Here is a 25692-nt window from a genome sequence, read left to right as displayed (position 1 = left end):
GAGCCAATTGGATTTCATAAAAGAGCCCGATTCTCCGTTCCTAAGATTAAGTTCTGACGTCGGGGCAGCATTCGTCGAATTTTACGACAGCAAAACTGGAGTCGCATCTGGGCCCATTCGATGACCATGGATGGGCTAGTAACAGGGCCACTGGAACATGATCGATTTTAATGCAAAACTGTGCGGGGTCCGCTGGGTTATAGTGTGTTTGACTGCAGTGGTTATGTTTGGTTTTTAAAGGATTTTGTTTTGCTTCTAAGAAACAACAGGTAAAATTGACCCGAGAAATGTGTTTTGACTGGGGAGGTCCTGAGGGAGTTAATGTGCTTTTGCAGCCAGCAGAGATAATCTGTTTTTCAGCTTGGGGAGGTTAGGTTATTGCTGGGCGGAGCCCAGAGAGGCAGAGTGTGTGGCGACTGGAAGACTTTAAGAATATTGGGTTCTAAGTATTGGGCAACTGAAGTGTTAAAAGCCTGGGGTTAGAGCGTATTTGACTGCAATGGTTATGTTTCTTCAAAAATGATTCTGTTTTGCAGGGACTGGGTGCTTTTCGGGTGTGAATTTATAAATATTAATACTGGGCACTATTGTGCCGGATGCAAATCTAAGGGCGCCTGTTCGATCGCGGGAGAGTCCAAAATCAGGAACCTCGTCAAGTGCCTATCAGTTTGTGATCTAACCAGCCTGCTCCCGTTGGCAAGATTCAGATCCCGCCACACTACGTGGCAAGAAACCAATAATCACCAAGTAAGGCTGATCTTAGTCTCATTAACCGTGGGGGGGGGACCCTCTATCTAATGGCCTACCATGATCTAACCGGCTCCCCAGTGAGCGGTCACGCGGGCGCCCTTTGCACACCTATTTTAAAATGTGAAGCTAGCAAAATGGCTTCTGTGACCGGGGCTGCTGCTCCAGTGCTCTGGGGGGCGGGAGCCTGGTCGGGGACCTCAGCACCCACACTTTCGACAAGCCACCACCTGGATCATAAATACCTATATCAGGGCAACTTCAGCTTCTGCCTGTCCATCCCAGCGACCACCCTCAGGACAGAGCCCCATTCGTGGTAATATGGTGAAAGTCACTTTAACCCCCATTGACCATGCCAGCCTCTGGTCACACAGCTGAAGGCTATCGCTAATAGGAAATTGGCAATGTTAGTGATGTGAGCACTTCAAGTGGATTCCAGGGGTAGATGTACCATGTCACAGGCGGGTGTTATGCCTAGCATCCAAATCAAACTGCGAGGCCTGGATAACGGAGGCTTCAAAACCGCAGGGCGGTAGCCAACATTCGAACACCCAAGAGCTGGACCACTGCACTGGGCCTTTGACCAGAGGGTGGCTGTGTGGATCCGAGGTTGGGTGGGTTGGGTGGTGGTGGTGGTGGGGGGGGAGATGTCCCTCTGTGACCGGGCCACTCTATGTAGTGCCTCACTAATGTTCACCTGCGTTTGGGACATGCTCCGCCACAACCCGACAATGCCCACCTGAGACTGTGACATGCTCCGCAGTGCCTTGGCAAAGTCCACCTGCATCAGGGACACATCCACTAGTGACTGGTACATGCAGTCGAGGCCCTCAGCCATGGCCATCACTGACTGAGCAAGCCTTGGGATACCACCCGTCATGATGCTGACATTATGCTCCAGACTCTTCAATGCAGTCACCAACCTAGCAGTGTTGGTCTCGGTGCCACGCATTGCTGGCTTCATCTCCTGCATCCGTAGCATATGGGTCTCCTCCAATCGGCTATGGAGCCACTGGAGATTTGCTGACATCCCCCTCTGAATGTCACGGCCGCATCCTAGTGCATGTATAACCTTTTTTTTAAAAATAATTTTTATTGGAATTTTTTACAGAAAATATAACAAACAATGAAAAGCAACAATATAACCCCATAATAACTGTAACACCCCCAAGACCGTATCAACGCATGTATCACACACCCCCAAACAACAAGAAAACTTAAAAATAAATTAAAATTAAATAAACATAGTCATGGTCCCCCCTCCCCCCCCTTTTCCCCCTCCCCCCTCCCCTCTTCCCCCCCCCTTTCCCCCCCTCCTTTCCCTTTCCCCTCCCCCTTTCCCCCCTCCCCTCCCCCTGTTCCCCCTTTTCCCCCTCCACCTTCTCTTTCCCCTCCCCCTCCCCATTCCCCCCTCGCCCTTTCCCCCTTTCCTCCTACCCCCCCTTCTCCCCCTCCCCCCTCCCTTTTCCCCCTCCCCTTTCCCCCGCTCCCTTCTCCCCCCTCGCCCTTTCCCCCGCTCCCTTCTCCCCCCTCGCCCTTTCCCCCTTTCCTCCTCCCCCCACACTTTCTCCCCTCCCCCTTTCTCCCCTTCCTCTCCCCCTTCCCCCCTACCTCCCCCCCCCCACTTTCCCCGTCCCCCTCTCCCCCCTTTTTCCCCTCCCCCCTTCCTCCTACCCACACCCTTTCTCCCCCTCCCCCCTTACCCCCCCTTTACCCCCTCCCCTTCCCCCCTTTCCCCTTCCCCCGCTTTCCCCCCTCCCCCCCTTCCCCCTCCCCCCGCTTTCCCCCCTTCCCCCCTCCCCCTTCCCCCTCGGGTTGCCGCTGCTGCTGACCCCATACCCTATCGTTGAGCCAGAAAGTCAATGAAAGGTTGCCACCACCTGAAGAACCCTTGTACCGATCCTCTCAGGGCGAATTTAACCTTCTCTAGCTTAATAAAACCCGCCATGTCGTTGATCCAGGTCTCCACGCTTGGGGGTCTCGCATCCTTCCACTGTAGCAAGATCCTCCGCCGGGCTACTAGGGACGCAAAGGCCAGCACACCGGCCTCTTTCGCCTCCTGCACTCCCGGCTCCACCCCAACCAAAAATCGCGAGTCCCCAGCCTGGCTTGACCCTGGATCCTACCACCCTCGACACCGTCCTCGCCACCCCCTTCCAGGACTCCTCCAGTGCTGGACATGCCCAGAACATATGGGCATGGTTCGCTGGACTCCCCAAACACCTGACACACCTGTCTTCACCCCCAAAGAACTTACTCATCCTAGACCCTGACACGTGGGCCCGGTGCAGCACCATGAATTGGATGAGGCTAAGCCGCGCACATGAGGAGGAAGAGTTAACCCTCTCCAGGGCATCAGCCCATGTCCCATCTTCGATCTGTTCCCCCAGTTCCCCCTCCCACTTAGCTTTCAGCTCCTCTACTGACACCTCCTCCACCTCCTGCATTACCTTGTAGATATCAGATATCTTCCCCTCCCCGACCCAGACCCCCGAAAGCACCCTGTCACTCACCCCCCTCGCGGGAAGCGAAGGGAATCCCTCCACCTGCCGCCTAGCAAACGCCTTTGCCTGCAGATACCTGAACATGTTCCCCGGGGGAGCCCAAATTTCTCCTCCAACTCCCCCAGGCTCGCAAATCTCCCATCAATGAACAGGTCCCTCAGCTGTCTGATGCCCGCTCTGTGCCAACCCTGGAATCCCCCATCAATGTTCCCCAGGACGAACCGATGGTTCCCCCTTAGCGGAGCCTCCATCGAGCCCCCCACTTCCCCCCATGTCGCCTCCACTGCCCCCAAATCTTGAGGGTAGCCGCCACCACCTGACTCGTGGTATACCTCGCAGGGGGAGCGGCCACAGCGCCGTTACCAGGGTCCCCAGACTTGTATCTCCACAGGACGCTCTCTCCATACGTTTCCATGCTCCCCCCTCCCCCTCCATCACCCACTTGTGCACCATCGACACATTGGCCGCCCAATAATACCCCGAGAGATTGGGTAATGCCAGCCCCCCACCATCTCTACCCCGCTCGAAGAAGACTCTCTTCACCCTCAGGGTCCCATGCGCCCAAACAAAGCTCAAGATGCTGCTAGTCACCCTTAGTGCATGTATAACCTCCAGGATAACCTGATCCAGAGGCTCAGCATCTGATTGGGACCCACACGTGTGTTTAAAAATGTAAAATGATATATCGTATAGAGTATAAGTTGTATGTAATGTTAAGAAATTTTTAACATTAAAAGGACTTTAGAAAAATGGAGCCATCAGTTTACATTGCTGGTTCATTTTTTTTTAAGTGGGGCGGAGGTTTGACGACTGGAAGACTTTACGAATATTGAGTTCTACGTATCGGGCAATTTCAGAGTTCAAAGCTTGGGGTCAGAGTGTGTTTACTGCAGTGGTCATGTTTTTTTAAAAAATAATTCTGTTTTGCAGGTCCCGGGTTCTTTTAGCAAACCAGGTGGTGGAAGACAAAGGAATGTGTTTTTCTGTCTCGGCTAATGGACTGTAGTTTGACTGGGGAGCTGATGGGCTTTGCAGCCTGCAGAGATAATTATTTTTCAGCTTGGGGTGATGAGATCATTGCTGGGTGGAACCCAGGAATGCGGAGAGACATTTTGAGAAGCTTTAGAGAGGCAGTTTTTGGAGAAACCTGAAAAACCTGTGCAGAGAGGCAGTCTTTTATAGAAAGCCTTGGAGAGAGGAGTTGAATTCTGAACCTCATTTTGCTGAGTCCGCAATTCTTCCACAGCAAGATAGATTGAGATCTTTATATTTATTTTCTTGTTGTTTAATGGGGAATTGAGTAGTAGCGTATAAGAGAGAGAGAAAGAGAGAGGGAGGGAGGGAGGGAGAGAGAGGAGCTGAATTCTCCACAATTCTTTCACTGTAGGATATTTATAAAAGAGTAATAGTCTGTAAAGCAGAGCAGTCTTGTCTGGGGACAAAGAGGAAGCTGAGACACGCCAGGCGAACAAGCTTTTTGAAGATAGTCAGCCAGCGTCTGAAGGGATTCAAACAGGAGCAAATGCATTTTTTAAAGCAAATATTAACCTAGGCCAAACTAAATTTTAAGATGGATTGAGATGTGTATGTTTCTTTTCGTGTTGTTTAATGAGAAATTGAGTAGTGGTGTTAAGGGGTAATTATTTTAAAAAAAATAAATTTAGAGTATCCAATTCATTTTTTCCAATTAAGGGGCAATTTAGTGTGGCCAATCCACCTAGCTTGCACATCTTTGGATTGTGGGGGCGAAACCCACGCAAACACGGGGAGAATGTGCAAACTTCACACAGACAGTGACCCAGAGCCGGGATCGAACCTGGGACCTCGGCGCTGTGATTAAGGGGTAATTATAAGCTGTTCTTTTTCAAGTGTGAAGTTAAAAAATTTAATGTTGTTAATCATAATAAATTTCTGTTTTAGAAAATTTTTAATGCAGTCATGCCTGGAGCAAATCATTCTTTCCACACAGTCTTACAAATAAACCAAAATATTGGGGTTTCGATCCGGTATCCTCAGCATGTTGGGGTCTGGTCTGGGATCATAATAGTAATCAGTACTCTGTCTTCACTCTCGCTTATTCACGTGCATGCATATACATGACCTTATAGTGGTAAGAAAACCACATTAAATATGGTTAATGTGGTATGATGTATCATACTGTTAATTTTCTTGATGATAAACTATTTTCTTTCAACATTTAGGTTTTCGTGAACATTATGAGCAATAGGGAAAATTACGTCATTACTGATTTCCAAGCATCAAGGAGTAGGAACCAAATACAGTGTAGTAACACACTGTACACATGAATTACATGCATGTACCAACATATATCAGGTCATGTGCTATATCAAGTCATGTGCTGTATCAAGTGAAGCTATAATATCAAGTTGAATTACAACCACATAACAAATGACAAAGACAATAATTGTTAAATTACATATGAACTTATAAATTAGACCCATCAAGCGAGCTCAGCTATTCAATAAGGTCAGGGCTGATCTGATTGTAACCTCAAATCCATATTCCCACCTACACCCGATAACCTTTCCTCCCCTTGCTTATCAAAAATCTATCGCCCAGCCTTAAAAATATTCAAAGACTCTGCTCCACCATCCTTTCAGGAAGAGAATGCCAAAGACTCACAATCCTCCAAGAGGAAGAAATTTGGTTTTTAAATGGGTGACCCCTCATTTTTAAACAATGACCCTTAGTTCTAGATTATCCCAAAAGAGGAAACATCCTCTCCACATCCACCCTGTCAAGACCCCTCAGGATCGTATACGTTTCAATCAAGTCACCACTCACTCTTCCAAGTTGAACTAAATTGCAAAGTGTTGCTGAATCATTTTACAATGCCACCTTACCAAGAATCTAAGAATAAATTATTTAAAAAAAGACAAATCCATAAATAAGGAAATAGTTAAGTAACCACAAAAGATTTTCAGAATTTATCTTTTTGCAAACCAACTGTTCAAACCAAGGCAAGCTCACTGATGGCTCAGCTGGCCACAGCTGAATTTGCTGATTTAAGCCAGATGGCAGGAGATATGCTACTATTATGATCTCAAACTGACCCGGAGATTTGTTTAGGGGCCAATAACATTTTGTTTAAAATAAATAAAGTTTGCGATTCGAGACGCCTACTTTAGGAATAAAGTCACAAGATTCCACAGGTTTTGAACAAACAAAAACAAACTTTACAATACAAATTCAGAAAGATAAAACAATGTATAATATGTATTTTATACTCTAACATTCAGGATAAGTACAAGATACATGTGAATTAACAGATGGACTGTGGTTGACCACACAAAACATTAGAGTAAATGGCAGATGCAACAAAGAAAGAGTCTATAGATTTTTCAAGAATCCTATCAGACGTCAGTAAACACCAACGTAAACAATCTTGTTGAAGCTCTGTTTCACAAGGGATTCCAATCTCCACATATGACGAATTGGCCTTGAAATTTTATCAAAACGTTGCTGCTGCTTGAACGGCTTTACCAATGGCCCACCTCACAGGATATCAATCTTCTGAGATTCCTTCTCCCTACATTCCTGGGTACACTCAAACCTGTAGCTTACAAGCACACGTTCAGACCTATGGCCTCGCCAGGCAAAACAGCGCTGCTTCAAAGGGATCAATTTGCACCAATGGCCCTCCTTACTTAATGTCTTCTCCTGCAGTTCTTTCTTTAATTTAACTGAGGCCTGTTTCTGTCCCTTTTTTCTTTGTGATACCTCTGGCTGACTCCCTCAGAACTGACTACCTCAAGAAGGGCAGTTCACTGACCCTTGAACAGGTTTGGAAGCCTATCAAAACACTGCCAGAGGGTCCCATCCTTGTTAGTAGGCAAGAACAATGTAAAAAACATTGGAACACCCTGTACCTTAAATGTTACAATCTCCAAAGACTGCTAATTTAACACTCAACATAGATCAACGGATTTCATGTCTTATCTTTCATAGATGAGTGAAAGGGAAAGAAAATCCAACCAGTCACCTGTTCCTAGTGTGATTCTAGTTACAATGTCTGTATACATGGTTGCCAGGTGAGGGCACACAAACATACGAACAAGGAGGAGTAGGTCATTCGGCCCTTCACACCTGCTCCGTCGTTGGGATTCTCCGTTTTGCCGGCAGTCCTGGAGTTTCCTGACGGCGTGGGGCTGCCCCACAATGGGAAACCCCATTGACCAGCCGGCGAAATGGAAAATCCCGACGGCATGCTGCACCAGAAATCAGTTCAGTTAAAGATTTGACTGTGGGCAGACCAGCAATTTCTCGCAAAGCAATTTAGTTTAAAAGATTTTGCCTAGGAATAGTACAGCATTTTCTGGAAAAAAAGCGGTTTATCCAAGACATCTCTTTACAGCAAGCATTTCTTGGTCTTCTCACTGTATTTTAAAGTGGATTTTGGCCCAAGATGGGTTTGCTTGAGTGGAGATAAAAGATAGCATTTAAGAATTTGTGTTTCAGTGCATTGTTAAGCATTGCCTAACTGGTAATTATAAGCTATTTTCTTTACAATGTTAAAGTTAATTTTAAGACTGTGCTTGTTTTAATCCCACATCCCTATTTGTACGTGGAATCACTCCTGGAGAAAAGTATACTTTTCTCACAGTCTTACAAATTAAATTAAATATTAGGGTTTCTGACCAGTAGCCTAGCAACTGTTGGGGTCTGTTCCAGGATCATAATATCTGATAGTAACCTCAAATCTGCATCCCGCCTACCCCGATAGCCTATTACCACCTTGCATTACCAAGAATCTACATACGTCTGCCGTAAAAAAATTCAAAGTCTCTGCTTCCACCATCCTTTCAAGAAGAGAATTCCAAAGACTCACGATCCTCCAAGAGGAGGATATTTGCCTCATAATTTGCCTTTTTAAATGGATGACCCCTTATTTTTAAACAGCGACCCCTAGTTCTAGATGATCCCATAAGAGGAAACATCCTCTCCACATCCACCCTGTCAAAGTTCCTCAGGATCTTATTTGTTTCAATCAAATCATCTCTTGCTCTTCTAAACTCTAGTGTATACAAGCAGACTTTGCTAACCTTTTCTTATAAGACGACCCGTCCATTCCAGGTGTTAGTCTGGTGAACCTTCTCCGAACTGCTTTCCTAAATAAGGTGACCACTAATGTACACTGTACCCAGATGTGGTCTCACTAGTCTCATGTTTAACTGACACATAAGGTCCCTACTTTTGCAATAATTCCCCTTCACAATGAACGCCAACATTCTATTAGCTTTCCTAATTACTTGCTCTTCCTGTATACTAGCCTTCTCTAATTCATGATGTAAGCACCCAGATTCTTCTGCATCTCAGAGCTCTGTAATCTCTCACCATTCCAATAATATGCTTCTCTTTATTCATCCTGCCAAAACAGACAATTTTACATTTTCCAACATTATCCATTTGCCATAACTTTGCCCTCTCACTTAACCTACCTGTATATTTTTGTAGCCTTCTTGTGTGCTTTTCACAACTCACTCTACCTATCTTAGTGTCATCAGAAAATGTGGCAACCGATCCCATCCAACCCTTCAGCCAAGTCATTTATATAAATTGTAAACAGTTGAGGACCCAGCATTGATCCCTGTGGCACACTATTCGTTACATCTTGCAGCCTGAAAATTACCCATTTATGCATACTCTCTGCTTCCTGTTAGCTAGCCAATCTCCTTATCATGCCAATATGTTACCCCCATGCCATGAGTTTTTATATTCCACAATAACTTTTAGAAATGCCTTCTGGAAATCTAAGTATTGCACATCCACCGGTACCCCTTTAGTCACAGCATATTACTGCCTCAAAAAAATTAAGTTGGTTAAAACTGATTTCCCTTTCACAGACTGTTGACTCTGCTGGATTACCTTTAACTTATCCAAGTGCTACAACTTCTTTAATAATAGCTTCTAGGGGGCAGCACGGTGGCGCAGTGGGTTAGCCCTGCTGCCTCACGGCGCCGAGGTCCCAGGTCCGATCCCGGCACTGGGTCACTGTCCGTGTGGAGTTTGCACGTTCTCCCCGTGTTTGCGTGGGTTTCGCCCCCACAACCCAAAGATGTGCAGGTTAGGTGGATTGGCCACGTTAAATTGCCCCTTAATTGGAAAAAATGAATTGGATACTCTAAAAAAAATGTTTAAAATAATAGCTTCTAGGGCAGCACGGTGGCACAGTGGTTAGCATTGCTGCCTATCGCGCTGAGGACCCCAGTTCGAATCCCGGCTCTGGGTCACGGTCCGTGAGGAGTTTGCACATTCTCCCCGTGTCTGCGTGGGTTTCACCCCCACAACCCAAAAGATGTGCAGGATAGGTGGATTGGCCACACTAAATTGCCCCTTAATTGGAAAAAATAATTGGGTACTCTAAATTTAAAGAAAAAATAATAATAGCTTCTGACACTTTTTCCATGACAGACATTTTTGAATAATAGAGTGACATTTGCTATCTTCCAATCTAATGGAACTTTCTTACTGAGTTTTGGAAAATTAAAACCAATGCATGAACTATCTCTCCAACCATTTATTTTAAGACCCTAGTATGTAGTTCATCAGGACCCAGACATTTTTTCAGCCCGCAGTTCTAACAATTTACTCAGTACCACTTCTCTGGTGATTGCAATATTCCTCAGCAGGGCAGCATGGTGGTGCAGTGGTTAGCACTGCTGCCTCACGGCACCAAGGACCCGGGTTCGATCCTGGCCCTGGGTCACTGTCCATGTGGAGTTAAGACCACAAGACCATAAGATAAAGGAGCAGAATTAGGACACTCGGCTCATTCAATCATGGCTGATATTTTTCTCACACCCATTTGGGGCTGGTTTAGAACAGTGGGCTAAATAACTGGCTTGTAATGCAGAACACGGCAGCAGCATGGGTTCAATTCCCATACCAGCCTTCCCAAACAGACACCGGAATGTGGCGACTAGGGGCTTTGCACAGTAACTTCATTGAAGCCTATTTGTGACAATAAGTGATTATTATTATTATTTTCCCCATAACCCCTGATCCCCTTATTAATCAAGAACCTATCTATCTCTGTCTTAAAGACACACAGTGATTTGGTCTCCAAAGACTTCTGCAGCAAAGATTTCCACAGATTCACCACCCTCTGGCTGAAGAAATTCCTCCTCATCTCTGTTTTAAAGGATCGTCCCTTTAGTCTGAGATTGTGCCCTCTGGTTCTAGTTTTTACGACTAGCGGAAACATCCTCTCCACGTCCACTCTATCCAGGCCTCGCAGTATCCTGTAAGTTTCAATAAGATCCTCCCCCTCATCCTCCTAAACTCCGAATACAGAGCCCCCAACAGTTCCCTGTGCCTGCATGGGTCTCATCCACACAACCCAAAACGATGTGCAGCATAGGTAAATTGGCCACGCTAAATTGCCCCTTTAATTGAAAACAAAGAATTGGGTACTCTAAATTTATGGGAAAAAAACAATGAAAAAGTAATTTTCCTGAGCTCCTTCCTCCCTTCCATTTCCTGATTTATAGCTGCTTCGGGATTGTTATTTGTATCCTCTACAGTGAAGACTGATGCATAATAACTATTCAATTCATCTGCCATTTCCTTGTTTTCCATTACAAATACTCTCAACTCACTTTCTATAGAACCAATGCTCACTTTGTTAACTTGTTTCTTTTTAAAATATTTATAGAAACTCTTACTATCTGTTTTTCCATTTCTGGCTAGCTTTCTCTCATACACTATTTTTTCCCTCTTTATTAATCTTTTAGTCATTTTTTTGCTGTTCCTTATATTCTGTCTAATCATCTTACCTTCCACCTATCTTAGCACAATTATATGCTTTTTCTTTAAGTTTTATAGTACCTTCAACCTTTCCAGTTAACAATGGATGGTGCGACTTCCGGTTGCGGTGATGCGGAGCTAAGCCGCACGTTCGGCAGCTCCCGCTATCAAAGGACTTTCGGGCCTGTTTTAGGGCCCCAAACGGCGCTGTTTCGATGATTCCCGGTGGGGAAAGGTGTTTGGAGGAACATTCCCCGAAATTTATGGTGCGCACCCGGAGTGGGGCAAAGAAAAAGGCGGCAGCAACTCCCCAGAAAAAGCGAGGGAAGGAGGACAAAATGGCGGCCGGCGGAGCACCCGAGGACTGGTGGAAGTGGGCGCAGGAGCAGCAAGCTGCTCTTCTGCGCTGTTTTGCGGAGCTGAAGGCTGAGTTGCTGGACTCCCTGAATGCGACTACCAGCAAGCTGCTTGAGACCCAGACGTCCCAGGGGGCGGCCATTTAGGTGTTGCAGCAGCAGGCCGCTGATCGGGAGGAGGAGGCCGTGGTCCTCGTGGGGAAGGTGGAGATGCACGAGGCACTTCACAAAAAGTGGCAAGACCACTTGGAGGAGCTGGACCTTCGCACGAAGCGAAAGCATTTGAGGATCCTAGGCCTGGCGGAGGGGCTGGAGGTATCGGATCTTCCGTCCTATGTGGCCACAATGCTGAATTCGTTGATGGGGGTGGGGTCCTTCCATTTGCCCCTGGAGCTTGAGGGAGCCCACAGAGTGCTGGCCAGGAGGCCCAAGACGAATGAACCCCCGCGGGCGGTGCTGGTGCGGTTCCATCGATTCAGTGACCGGGAGTGTGTGCTGCGCTGGGCCAAGAAGGAGAGGAGCAGCAAGTGGGAGAACTCGGTAGTGCGAATCTACCAGGACTGGAGTGCAGAGGTGGCTAAGCGGCGGGCCGGGTTTAACCGGACGAATGCGGTGCTGCATGCCAAGCAGGTTAAATTTGGAATGCTGCAGCCTGCGCCTCTGTGGGTGACATATAAGGACCGGCACCACTACTTCGAGTCCCCGGAGGAGGCGTGGGCCTTTGTGCAGGCGGAGAAGCTGGACTCGAACTAGGGTCTGGGGGCTGCGGGGTCTTGTGTACTACGGTTGTTGCTGTTTTTGCTGTTGCTGTTTTAGTAATTTTGACATGTGTTTTTATGCTGGTTCTTGCTCTGTTTCCGGGTGGTTCTGTTGGGTATGGTTTTGTGTTATGTGGGGAATGTTGGGGGTTTGTTTTTTCTTCTGTACAGGGCTGGGGTGGAGCTGGAATGTGGGAGCTGCGTCAGAAAGGTGGGGTGGGGCAGTGTGAAAGCACGGGCTTTCCTCTGGTTTCCCGCGCTGCGGGGCAGGAGGGGTGGAGCTGGCGGTGGGGGCGTGGCCTCTACTGTTTTTTTCCCGCGCTGAAGCGGTGCCAAGGAGGAGTGGCAGGAGGGGGGATGACCCCATGTCGGGAGGGGCCGGGTTTTGGCGGGAGTTGCCGGGTCAGCAGAAGTCAGCTGAGTCAGCGTCGCGGCTGGGAGGGGTCCTAGCCTGGGGGGGTGGGGGGGGGGGGGGGGATTACCGGGTTGCAGCTGGAATGGCCAGGAAGGAGCTGGTGTGGGCCAGGGGGTGTAGAGGAGAGGCGGTATCGTCATGGGAACGGGTCGGGCGGGGTGTGCTGGCCTGGGGTGAGCAGTCGATGAGCTGTGGCTAGTCGGCGGGGGAGGGGGACGGGGTGTCCTCTGATCCGGCTGATCACCTGGAACGTGAGGGGGCTGAATGGGCCGGTTAAGCGGGCTCGGGTATTTTCTCATTTGAAGGGGCTGAAGGCGGACGTGGCTATGCTCCAGGAGACCCACTTGAAGGTGGCGGACCAGGTTCGTCTGAGGAAGGGGTGGGTGGGGCAGGTTTTCCACTCAGGATTAGACGCGAAGAACCGGGGGGGTGGCGATTCTGGTGGGGAAGAGGGTGGCGTTCGAGGCGTCTGAGGTGGTGGCGGACAAGGAGGGCAGATTTGTTATGGTGAAGGGTAGGCTGCAGGGAGAGAAGGTGGTGCTGGTAAACGTGTATGCCCCGAATTGGGATGATGCTGGCTTTATGAGGCGTATGTTGGGCCGCATTCCGGACCTGGAGGCAGGGAGCCTGATCATGGGTGGAGACTTTAACACGGTGCTGAATCCCCCACTAGACCGGTCCAATTCAAGGACGGGTAGGAGATCGGCGGCGGCCAAGGTGCTGAGGGGGTTTATGGACCAGATGGGAGGGCTGGATCCCTGGAGGTTTGGGAGGCCGATGACCCGGGAGTACTCCTTTTTCTCCCATGTGCACAGGGTTTACTCCCGAATAGATTTTTTCGTCCTGAGCAGGGGATTGATCACGAGGGTGGAGGATGCCGAGTATTCAGCCATCGCAATTTCAGACCATGCTCCGCACTGGGTTGATCTGGAGATGGGGGAGGCGCGGAACCAGCGCCCACTGTGGCGTCTGGACGTGGGGTTGCTGGCTGATGAGGAGGTGTGTAGGAGGGTTCGGGGAAGTATTGAGGGGTACCTTGAGACCAACAACACGGGGGAGGTCCGGGTGGGGATGGTTTGGGAGGCTCTGAAGGCAGTGATCGGGGGGAGCTGATTTCCATCCGGGCCCATAGGGAAAGGAGGGAGAGGAGGGAGAGGGAGACTGGTGGGGGAACTCCTGGATGTGGCTAGGAGGTACGCGGAGGCCCCGGAGGAGGGATTGCTGGGGGAACGGCGTAGCTTGCAGGCCAAGTTCGACTTGCTGACCACCAGAAAGGTGGAGACACAGTGGAGGAAGGCGCAAGGCGCGGTTTATGAGTATGGGGAGAAGGGGAGAAGGCGAGCAGGATGCTGGCGCATCAGCTCCGCAGGCGAGATGCGGCTAGGGAAATTGGTGGAGTGATGGATAAGGGTGGGAATGTGGTACTTTTACGAGGAACTGTACCGGTCGGAGCCACCGGTGGTGGGGGGGGGGGGGGGGGGGGTGGAGAGTTTCATGAACAGGCTACGTTTCCCAAAGGTGCAGGAGGAGCTGGTGGAGGGGCTGGGGGCGCCGATTCAGTTGGAGGAGCTAGTCAGGGGGATTGGTCAAATGCAGTCAGGAAAGGCGCCGGGGCCGGACGGGTTCCCGGTGGAATTTTATACAAAGTATGCAGACCTGGTGGGCCCCCTGTTGGTGCAAGCCTTCAATGAGGCATGGGAGGGGGGGGCTTTGCCCCCGACGATGTCACGGGCGCTGATTTCTTTGATCCTGAAGCGGGATAAGGACCCCCTGCAGTGTGGATCATACAGGCCAATCTCGCTCCTCAATGTGGATGCGAAGTTGCTGGCGAAGATCCTGGCCACCAGGATAGAGAACTGTGTGCCAGGGGTGATACACGAGGATCAGACAGGATTTGTCAAGGGAAGACATCTTAACACAAATGTGCGGAGGTTGTTAAATGTTATTATGATGCCGGCGGTGGAGGGGGAGGCAGAGATAGTGGTGACGCTAGATGCAGAGAAGGCGTTTGATAGAGTTGAGTGGAGGTACCTGTGGGAGGTGCTGGAGCGGTTTGGATTTGGGGAGGGGTTCATCAAATGGGTGAGGTTGCTTTATGAGGCCCCGATGGCGAGTGTAGTTACTAATGGAAGGAGGTCAGAGTACTTCAGGCTCTACCGTGGGACCAGGCAGGGGTGCCCCCTGTCCCCCTTGCTTTTTGCACTGGCGATTGAACCTCTGGCTATGGCGTTGAGGGAGTCGGGGAGGTGGAGGGGTCTGGTGCGGGGTGGGGAGGAACATTGGGTATCGCTGTATGCGGACAACCTGCTGCTGTATGTGGCGGACCCAGAGGGGGGAATGCCGGGGGTGATGGAGCTGTTGGCTGAGTTTGGGAGCTTCTCGGGCTATAAGCTGAATCTGGGCAAGAGCGAGGTATTTGTAGTGCACCTGGGTGATCAGGAGGGGGGAATTGGGGGGCTCCCGTTTAAGAGGGCAGTGAAGAGTTTCAGGTACCTGGGGGTGCAGGTGGCCAGGAGTTGGGGGACTCTCCACAAGCTTAATTTTACCAGGCTTGTGGAGCAGATGGAGGAGGAATTTAAAAGGTGGTACATGGTGCCGCTATCGCTGGCGGGTAGAGTGTAGTCCGTCAAAATGACGGTGCTCCCGAGGTTCTTGTTCCTGTTTCAGTGCCTGCCCATCCTTATCCCTAGGGCCTTTTTTAGGAGGGTGCTTTTTGAGGAGGCTGCTTTTTTAGCAGCATCATGAGCTTTGTTTGGGCGCATGGGACCCCGAGGGTGAAGAGGGTCTTCTTGGAGCGGGGTAGAGATGGTGGGGGGCTGGCGCTACCCAATCTCTCGGGGTATTATTGGGCGGCCAATATGTCGATGGTGTGCAAGTGGGTGATGGAGGGGGAGGGGGCAGCATGGAAAAGGTTGGAGATGGCGTCCTGTGGAGGCACAAGCCTGGGGGCCCTGGTAAAGGCGCCGTTGCCGCTCCCTCCTACGAGGTATACCACGAGTCCGGTGGTGGCGGCTACCCTCAAGATTTGGGGGCAGTGGAGGCGACATAGGGGGTAAGTGGGGGGCTCAATGGAGGCTCCGCTAAAGGGGAACCATCGGTTCGTCCCGGGGAACATTGATGGGGGGTTCCAGGGTTGGCACAGAGCGGGCATCAGACAGCTGAGGGACCTGTTCATTGATGGGAGGTTTGCGAGCCTGGGAGAGTTGGATGAGAAATTTGAGCTCCCCTCGGGGAACATGTTCAGGTACCTGCAGGTAAAGGCGTTTGCTAGGCGGCAGGTGGAGGGATTCCCTTTGCTTCCCACGAGGGGGGGTGAGTGACAGGGTGCTTTCGGGGGTCTGGGACGGGGATGGGAAGATATCTGATATCTACAAGGTAATGCAGGAGGTGGAGGAGGCGTCAGTAGAGGAGCTAAAGGCTAAGTGGGAGGGGGAACTGGGGGAACAGATCGAGGATGGGACATGGGCGGATGCCCTGGAGAGGGTTAACTCTTCCTCCTCATGTGCGCGGCTTAGCCTCATCCAATTCAAGGTGCTGCACCGGGCCCACAAGTCCGGGTCTAGGATGAGTAGGTTCTTTGGGGGCGAAGACAGGTGTGTCAGGTGTTCGGGGAGTCCAGCGAACCATGCCCATATGTTCTGGGCATGCCCGGCACTGGAGGAGTTCTGGAAGGGGGTGGCGAGGACGGTGTCGAGGGTGGTAGGATCCAGGGTCAAGCCAGGCTGGGGTCTCGCGATTTTTGGGGTTGCGGTGGAGCCAGGAGTGCAGGAGGCGAGGGAAGCCGGTGTTTTGGCCTTTGTGTCCCAAGTAGCCCGGCGGAGGGTCTAGTTACAGTGGAAGGATGCGAGACCCCCAAGCGTGGAGACCTGGATCAATGACATGGCGGGTTTTATTAAGCTGGAGAAGGTCAAATTCGCCCTGAGAGGATCGGTGCAAGGGCGGTTTAGGCTGTGGCAACCTTTCCTCGACTTTCTGGCTCAGCGATAGGGAACTGGGTCAGCAGCAGCAGCAACCCGGGGGCGGAGGGGGGTTGACCATGTTTTTTTAATTTTAATTTATTTTGAAGTTCTTTTGTTGTTTACTGGGTTTGAGGGGTTGGGGGGGGGGGGGGGGTGCGATACATGCGTTGCTACGGTCTTGGGGGTGTTATACTTATTATGTTGTTTTATTGTTGCTTGTTATTGTTTGTTGTTATATTTTCTGTAAAAAAAATTTCAAGAAAAATTATTTAAAAAATAAAAACAATGGATGGTGCGTCTGTCCGTCAGGTTTTTTTCTAACTCATTGGAATGTATCTATTCTGTGTATTCTGAAATATCTCCTTAAATGTTTGCCACTGCGTCTCTTAGCCTAATTTTCCAATCCACTTCAGCCAGCTTTACTTAGATACCCTTATTACACTCTAATGCACATCTTTAATTATTACTCTTCTTTTATGCTCAGCAAGTTGTTTCTTTTTATACCTCAGTTTTTTTTCTTGATTTCATACTTCGTGTTGTGCCAACTTTTAACTTTCCAAATTTTCCTCATCGGCCCTTGAGTGAGAACATTTTGAAATATGCGCAGCCTACCTACCCACCCCCTCCCACCATCCGTTCCTGTTCCAAGTCCTTTCCAAAAATGTTGCAAAGATTTTCATGTCTGGTCAGCTGTGGTTTCCGGTCAGCTTAAAATAACCTTCTGATATTCAGTCAAGACCCACAAATGAACAGCTACTTGGGGGAAGTAATGGAAGGTGACCAGAACCAATGGAACTATAGCTAAGCAATTACACAATGTCTTCAAAACCAAAAGGGATGAGAAAATAGGCAAGAAACAAATACATTTGCCTAAGGAGGTATTTCTGGACATATGCTTTCTTGACCTCTGAGAGGAGGTAATCTTTAACATCTAACGTAACGCCAAACATAACTATGACAAGTGCACAGACTCCCGACACTATGTCTATGCCCCAAGAGCTTGTGTAGCTCCCCAGCCTTCTTTCTGAATTTTTTTTTATTAACCGCAGAATAAGACCTCTGACCGTGCATGTAATACCTGCCAAGGTCTTGTAGCATGATACAAGTCAAGAAATGAGCAAGTCACAACAAAAACGCTATTTCTGACTCCCGAGTTTGATTGGCTTCATGCTAATACTGGTTCGCGAGTTCTCATAATATGATGCAAAAGAGTTGGAAACATCTGAGGTATGCGGAAATGAAGTAGAGGAGGCAAGATCATAAAAGCAGAGGTTGAAAAAGGCAGACATTAAGCAAATACTTCAACATTTGAACATTTATAGCTGATTTTGAAAAAGATCTACACAAGGAGAGTAATCCTGAGAAGAAATGAAATCACACAGCTGGGTTTATATCCTTTCATGTGTTAAGATTATGTTTGTTACTGGAAACTATATCACTAACTAGAATTTGGTTACAGATATTCAAGTCAATTTCAGTATGAATTCAACAAATAAAGGTGATCTTATGGAACATAATAACACACGATAGGTGATGTGGGAGGGGGGTGATGAGTGTCAGGGAACTAAAGGATAGAAACAGGAGATAGCTTCACAGCGCCAGGGACCCGGGTTTGATTCCCAGCTTGGGTCACTGTCTGTGTGGAGTCTGCACGTTTTCCCCGTCTGCGTGGGTTTCCTCCCACAAGCCCGAAAGATGCGCTTGTTGGGTGAATTGGACATTCCGAATTCTCCCTCAGTGGACCCCAAGAGGCTCCAGAGTGTGGCGACTAGGGGATTTCCACAGTAACGTCTTTGCAGTGTTAATGTAAGCCTACTTGTGACACTAATAAAGATTATTGATTATTAAAGTAGTCACAGTTTCATAGGATGTCAATCATAACTTTGATCTTGCAATTCTCAGGTAGGAAAAAAGGAATTCAAATAAGGACTTCTGGGAGAGAGGGGCAAAGCTGGAAGGAACAATACATTCCATGAACTTGAAGGGGGAAACAGAGGTCAGAGATTGGGGTAGGAGTTGTAAATGACAAAAACGGTTCAAGATTACATTTTTTTTTTAAATTTAGAGTACCCAATTATTTTTTTCCAATTTTGGGGCAATCCACCTACACTGCACATCTTTGGGTTGTGGGGGCGAAACCCACGCAAACACGGGGAGAATGTGCAAAGTCCACACGGACAGTGACCCAGAGCCAGGATCGAACCTGGGACCTCATCGCCGTGATGCTGTAGTGCTAACCACTGTGCTACCATGCTGCCCCTTAGGTGAGCTTTTTAAGTTGTTGCAGCATGGTAGCTGTTTTAAAGGGAGAGTGTACAGACCCTGAGCAGTGTGAGACATTGACAATAGTTTTGCAGCAGCTAAATGATCCACCACATAAATGCTATAATATTGCCTTAGAAGCATGAGAATGAATTGGCTGCTGTGAAGGCATAGGGAAACACGAGAGAACATGCATTCATTCACTCATCACTTAGGTGTGCGTGAGGTGGGAGGAATGCACAAGAAGCACAAGATACCGTTAAGGGTTGTAAGAGTTACAGAGATGGAAATGGAGTTGGGGGTGGTCAAGAAGACACTTGGACATGAGACTAAGAATTTTAAGTGAGGAAACTGGAAGCCAAACCAGCACAGGAGTGAAGGCTGATCAGAATTGGCTGAGGGATGGGATACAGGCAGCACAGTTTAAGAAAGGATGAGATTTACAGAGGATAGAAGGCTGACCAGGAGAGCACTGGACTAATTAAGTTGCAGATGACAAAGACACAATGAGAGTTTTGACAGCAGATGTCAAAACCTTAGAGTACCTTATTCTATTTTTTTTCCAATTAAGAGGCAATTTAGCGTGGCCAATCCACTTACCCTGCACATCTTTTGGGTTGTGGGGATGAGACCCACGCAGACATGGAAGAATGTGCAAACTTCACACGGACAGTGACCCAGTGCCGGGATCACTGCCAGGTCCTCGGTGCTGTGAGGCAGCAGTGCCAACCACTACGCCATCGCGGCAGCAGAAGAATTGAGGCATGAGCAGAGACAGGTGATATTACAAATGGAAAAGTAGGCAGTTTTTATATATGGGGTCAGAAGCTTTGGTCAGGATCAAATAAGGTACCAAGGTTGCACAACAGTGTGGTTTAGGACAAGACAGAGGCAGGTGAGATGGGGTACAATTAATGATTAGCATATCAGCAAAAGACAGGTTTGGTTTTAACTTAAAAGGTCAGCATTTTGTTGCGTTCCTTATTACAATTCAAAGAATCTCCAGAAGGAACATTTTCTGAATCTTAACATAGAAGATAATAATTTGATTATTTTTTGTAAATTTTGTAAATTATAAAACACTGACGTCTTATACACATCATATACCCGAAAAAGGTAAAATATACAGCTACCTCATAATGTGCTGTAGACTCAAAATATTATACAGGTTAAATAACTTCCTGACATTGTTATGAATAACAAAAAGCAAGATTGAAACATTTAATTATAGGGATTCCATAAATTTGAGAAATCCTATTAACAGGACACTAAAGTAGCAGTGACTTATTACTATACCATACACGTGTATTTTTAGCTTTATATTAAAAATATGACTGTCAGTATCCAACTTATTTTGCTGGCACTAAACTTTTGAAAAGATGCTCACACCTGCACTATTCAAGTCATTCTGAAACTAGTGAAGATTGACCTGATTGAGCAAAGAGTATACAAATCAAACAAGCTTATTTTGGAATTCCAAAGCCTGTCAAAAGAATCTGTACAGAGCTGTAATTATTAGTTAGAGCAAGCATTAATGCTCCCATAATGATACCACAACGTGTTTCAACTCAAACCTCAAATACTACCTATAATATGCTTGCGGCACATCAGGATTGCTGATATCAGGTCCTTGTTAACTTACTGAGAGGTGTTGTTCATTTGTGCCATGTAAGTCAGACCATTTTTAAATTAATACACTAGATACTTATTCACTTGAAAACAGGCCAGAGTCCTCGGAGTTTATTTCAATTAATCCGTAAGAAATCTAAGAACATTATTTTTGGAAACAGAAAGATGTTCATTTACCCGCATGGCTGAATCCACTGGTTATCTCCCAATATATAATTTCCATTTGAAGTACAACTGTCTTTATGAATTTAGAAGTATTATGATCCCAGGTGAGATGCCAAGAGTGGCTAGGATACTGGACCGAAACCTCAATATTTTAGTTTATTTGTAAGACTGCAGAAAGAATGGTCTACTCCAGGAGTGATTGCATGAAGAAATAGAGTTGGATTTTTTAAAAACAAAACTTTATTATGAATACAATATTAAACTCTAACTTCACACCCAAAAAGAACAGCTTACAATTACCCCTTAAACACTACTACTCAATTACCAAACAACAAAAAAAAGAAACACAGCTCTCAATCTACCTTAAAATCAGCATGGCATAGAATAATACTTTCTGTACAAAAGATTTGGCTCCTGTTAGAACCCCTTCTGACTCTGGCTGAATATCTTCAGAAAGCTGGTTCACCTGGCATGGTACAGTAGCTTTTTCTTTGTCCTCAGACAAGACTGCTCTGCTTTAAATATGTCTCTGTTTGTAACTATCCTACTGTGAGACAATTGTGGACCCAGTGTCAGACAGATCAGACTTTAACTCCTCTCCAAAGCTTTTCCAAAATGTTTCTCTGCATCCCTTGGCTTCACCCAGCAATGACCTCATCTCCCCAAGCTGCAAAACAACTTAACTCTTCAGGGTGATAGCACGCTAACGCCCCACGACTTCCCCCAGTCAAACCACAGTACATTAGGCCAAACTGAAAACCACATTCCTCTGGTCAATTTCACCTTCTGACTCCAAAAAGCTTGCAGGCCCTGCAAAACAAAATCCTTTTTAAATACATGACCACTGCAGTCAAACACAAAATAATCCTAAACTTTTCACCCTTAAATTACCCTAATATTTATGGACACTCTGCACATGAAAATCTACGTGATGAAAGTTAACACTTTCTGTTTTAATTCCAGATTTCCAGCACCCAGAGTATTTTGCTAGCAACATTTGTGGTGATGATGTGGAGATGACAGCATTGGACTGGGGTGAGCACAGTAAGAAGTCTGACAACACCAGGTTAAAGTCCAACAGGTTTGCTTCGAATCACTAGCTTTTGGAGTACTGCTCCTTCCTCAGGTGAATGTCTGAGGAAGGAGCAGTGCTCCAAAAGCTACTGATTCGAAACAAACCTGTTGGATTTTAACCTGGTGTTGTCAGACTTCTTACTGAACATTTTTGACAATTGAGGGCACCACAACTACTTATGTACACGCAATTTACAGCAGAGATTACAGTAAAGCTATCAAAAGCAAAAATTCTTGGTTGAATTGCTTTTTCTTCCCCTTTCCCAGCTGATGGTTGCTGAAGCCAGTAGCAACTAACCCCAGCTGTCACCCCTGTTGAGGTTAGTTAATTCAATGTCGACCAGGATTGAACTTGGAATTGTATGATTCAGTATTTCAACATTTTGAGCAATGTAGAGACGGGAAGACTCATCTCCTCTTATTAAAATGGATGCATCAAGACATTATTCTGTAGAGTACAGGGCGCAAGAAATATATGGTAAGCACACCCTTTTTTCATTGCCCATTGAAAATGAAAGATTATCATTGTCCGTGTGGAGTTTGCACATTCTCCCCGTGTTTGCGTGGGTTTTGCCCCCACAACCCAAAAGATGTGCAGCGTAGGTGGATTGAACACAGTAAATTGCCCCTTAATTGGAAAAAAATGAATTGGGTACTCTAAATTTTTTTAAAAAAGAAAATGAGAGATTATGTGGTTGCTATTATCTATTTGAAGTTATTGCATCCAATGTGCATCCAGTGGGCAGCATGGCAGCATTGTGGATAGCACAATTGCTTCACAGTTCCAGGGTCCCAGGTTCGATTCCGGCTTGGGCCACTGTCTGTGCGGAGTCTGCACGTCCTCCCCGTGTGTGCGTGGGTTTCCTCCGGGTGCTCCGGTTTCCTCCCACAGTCCAAAGATGTGCAGGTTAGGTGGATTGGCCATGATAAATTGCCCTTAGTGTCCAAAATTGCCCTTAGTGTTGGGTGGGGTTACTGGGATAGGGTGGAGGTGTTGACCTCGGGTAGGGTGCTCTTTCCAAGAGCCGGTGCAGACTCGATGAGCCGAGTGGCCTCCTTCTGCACTGTAAATTCTTGATAATCACTAGGCTGGCATCTCAGGAAGAACTGGCCAATTTATCAACCGGAAGGGGTTAATAACCCCTGCTCTAAATTAAACATTTCACATTCTCGGTTTGTAGAACACAATCACAAGTGGGATGACAGTTGTAGAGTGCTACAGGATAGGAAGGGAAGTATCAAAAATCCACATGCAAACTAAAATCTGCTTCAGCCTTTGGGAATTTTGTGATACGTAGCAAACTCTTGCAACACAACGAAGGCATCATCAAACAGCATGACCGGCACTAATTCCTTCGACAAATATTCAACAGACGTTTATTTGAAGGATATCAAAACATTTACAGGAGCAATGAACGTTACCAAACGGCACATAACAGAACGTGAAAACGCAAAACTGGCAAACATTAAACGAGCCATCAAATTACTCCCACCATTGCTGGAGCCAGCACCAGTTGAAAGTGAGCAACAGGACATCGATCCTTGGCTCAGCGTCTGAAACTTACTGAAGCTCTGTTCTATTTATAAACAGATCTCCACGTTGCTGCTCGATGTCAAACCAGGCAATTCAGTGAGCAAACCAGCACGGCTATTAAAATACAATTTGCAAACGCTGAAAAATTGTATGGCGATGTTTTTTTGGGGGGAGGGAAGGTGGTCGCCAACAGCCCAAGTACATCAAAGGCTGAGGGAAATTAGGTCCAAAACCTTGGGGCCGGCCTGTCAAAGCAGCCAGAGCCGGAGGAGGGGAACTGACTGCCCTCCATCCCGGTTACCGCGGCTGTCAACAGACATCTCCCTCCCTCAGGCATCTCCCTCCCTCAGGCATCTCCCTCCCTCTCCCTCAGGCATCTCCCTCCCTCTCCCTCAGGCATCTCCCTCCCTCTCCCTCAGGCATCACCCTCCCTCTCGCTCAGGCATCTCCCTCCCTCTCCCTCAGGCATCTCCCTCCCTCAGGCATCTCCCTCCCTCAGGCATCTCCCTCCCTCAGGCATCTCCCTCCCTCAGGCATCTCCCTCCCTCAGGCATCTCCCTCCCTCAGGCATCTCCCTCCCTCTCCCTCCGGCATCTCCCTCCCTCTCCCTCCGGCATCTCCCTCCCCCTCCCTCCGGCATCTCCCTCCCCCTCCCTCCGGCATCTCCCTCCCCCTCCCTCCGCATCTCCCTCCCCCTCCCTCCGGCATCTCCCTCCCCCTCCCTCCGGCATCTCCCTCCCCCTCCCTCCGGCATCTCCCTCCCCCTCCCTCGGGCATCTCCCTCCCCCTCCCTCGGGCATCTCCCTCCCCCTCCCTCGGGCATCTCCCTCCCCCTCCCTCGGGCATCTCCCTCCCCCTCCCTCGGGCATCTCCCTCCCTCTCCCTCGGGCATCTCCCTCCCTCTCCCTCGGGCATCTCCCTCCCTCTCCCTCGGGCATCTCCCTCCCTCTCCCTCGGGCATCTCCCTCCCTCTCCCTCGGGCATCTCCCTCCCTCTCCCTCGGGCATCTCCCTCCCTCTCCCTCGGGCATCTCCCTCCCTCTCCCTCGGGCATCTCCCTCCCTCTCCCTCGGGCATCTCCCTCCCTCTCCCTCGGGCATCTCCCTCCCTCTCCCTCGGGCATCTCCCTCCCTCTCCCTCGGGCATCTCCCTCCCTCTCCCTCGGGCATCTCCCTCCCTCTCCCTCGGGCATCTCCCTCCCTCTCCCTCGGGCATCTCCCTCCCTCTCCCTCGGGCATCTCCCTCCCTCTCCCTCGGGCATCTCCCTCCCTCTCCCTCGGGCATCTCCCTCCCTCTCCCTCGGGCATCTCCCTCCCTCTCCCTCGGGCATCTCCCTCCCTCTCCCTCAGGCATCTCCCTCCCTCTCCCTCGGGCATCTCCCTCCCTCTCCCTCGGGCATCTCCCTCCCTCTCCCTCGGGCATCTCCCTCCCTCTCCCTCGGGCATCTCCCTCCCTCTCCCTCGGGCATCTCCCTCCCTCTCCCTCGGGCATCTCCCTCCCTCTCCCTCGGGCATCTCCCTCCCTCTCCCTCGGGCATCTCCCTCCCTCTCCCTCGGGCATCTCCCTCCCTCTCCCTCGGGCATCTCCCTCCGAGTGCAGCACCGAAGAGAAACTTTCCGACAAAGACTCTCCAAACTTCCATCAGATTCGGGGGGGGGGGACCCCTTTTCCTCAAAGCTGACATCCCTCCGTGTCCCCGTGCGCTCCACCCAATGACTCCACCTCGCAAAGGCCAGGCGCTTCTACTCACCGCCGCCGCCGGCTCCGGCTCCCTCCCACCGCCTTCACCTCAGCGCCGCCCGCTCGCCCCGGCCTCCCGCTGGAGCGCGCGCCCGCTCTCCCCCCGGCCTCCCGCTGGAGCGCGCGCCCGCTCTCCCCCGGCCTCCCGCTGGAGCGCGCGCCCGCTCTCCCCCGGCCTCCCGCTGGAGCGCGCGCCCGCTCTCCCCCGGCCTCCCGCTGGAGCGCGCGCCCGCTCTCTGGAGCGCGCGCGCCCGCCCCCCCCCCCTCCCGCTGGAGCGCGCCCCCCCCGCCCCCCCCCCCCCCCCCCCCCCCGCCCGCTGGAGCGCGCCCCCCGGCCTCCCGCTGGAGCGCGCGCCCGGTCTCCCGCTGGAGCGCGCGCCCGCTCTCCTCCCCGGCCTCCCGCTGGAGCGCGCGCCCGCTCTCCCCCGGCCTCCCGCTGGAGCGCGCGCCCGCTCTCCCCCCGGCCTCCCGCTGGAGCGCGCGCGCCCCCCCCCCCCCCCCCGGGCTTCCCGCTGGAGCGCGCCCCCCGGCCGGACATGCCGTGGTGCGCGCGCCGCCAGAGGCGCTCCCGGTCAGCAGCGCGCGCGCGGGGGAGGGGGTGCTCCAGGTTCGGAGGCAGCAGAGCCCGCACGGCGGCCGGAATGTTTCCAGCAGAGTGGGGGGTTCGATTCCCCGCTCCGAAGATGGATGGGTCGCCTCCTGACGGCGCAGATTTCTTGATTTTTTTCTCTCTCGCAGCTTTGGCACAGTGGTTAGCACTGGTACGTCTCAGCTCCAGGGTCC

General features: G+C 49.5%; 1 protein-coding gene across 2 annotated transcripts in view; it reads right to left on the bottom strand.

Moving 5' to 3' along the window:
- LOC119954987 (small integral membrane protein 29-like) overlaps positions 1 to 25005 on the bottom strand; it is a 126723-nt gene extending 101718 nt beyond the window's left edge. Inside the window, exon 1 of one of the 2 annotated variants that reach the window (XR_005458354.1) lies at positions 24920 to 25005. The gene's annotated coding sequence lies outside the window, so the exon portion shown is untranslated. The remainder of the gene's footprint in view (positions 1 to 24919) is intronic. The other variant, XM_038780761.1, reaches the window with a different exon arrangement.
- Between the last annotated feature and the right edge of the window lie 687 nt (positions 25006 to 25692).

The sequence above is a fragment of the Scyliorhinus canicula genome, chromosome 20 (genome assembly GCF_902713615.1).
Source record: "Scyliorhinus canicula chromosome 20, sScyCan1.1, whole genome shotgun sequence".
In the NCBI taxonomy this organism is placed as follows: domain Eukaryota; kingdom Metazoa; phylum Chordata; class Chondrichthyes; order Carcharhiniformes; family Scyliorhinidae; genus Scyliorhinus; species Scyliorhinus canicula.
The sequence above is the reverse complement of the archived record's forward strand: the minus strand, read 5'-3'. Positions and strand labels throughout refer to the sequence as shown.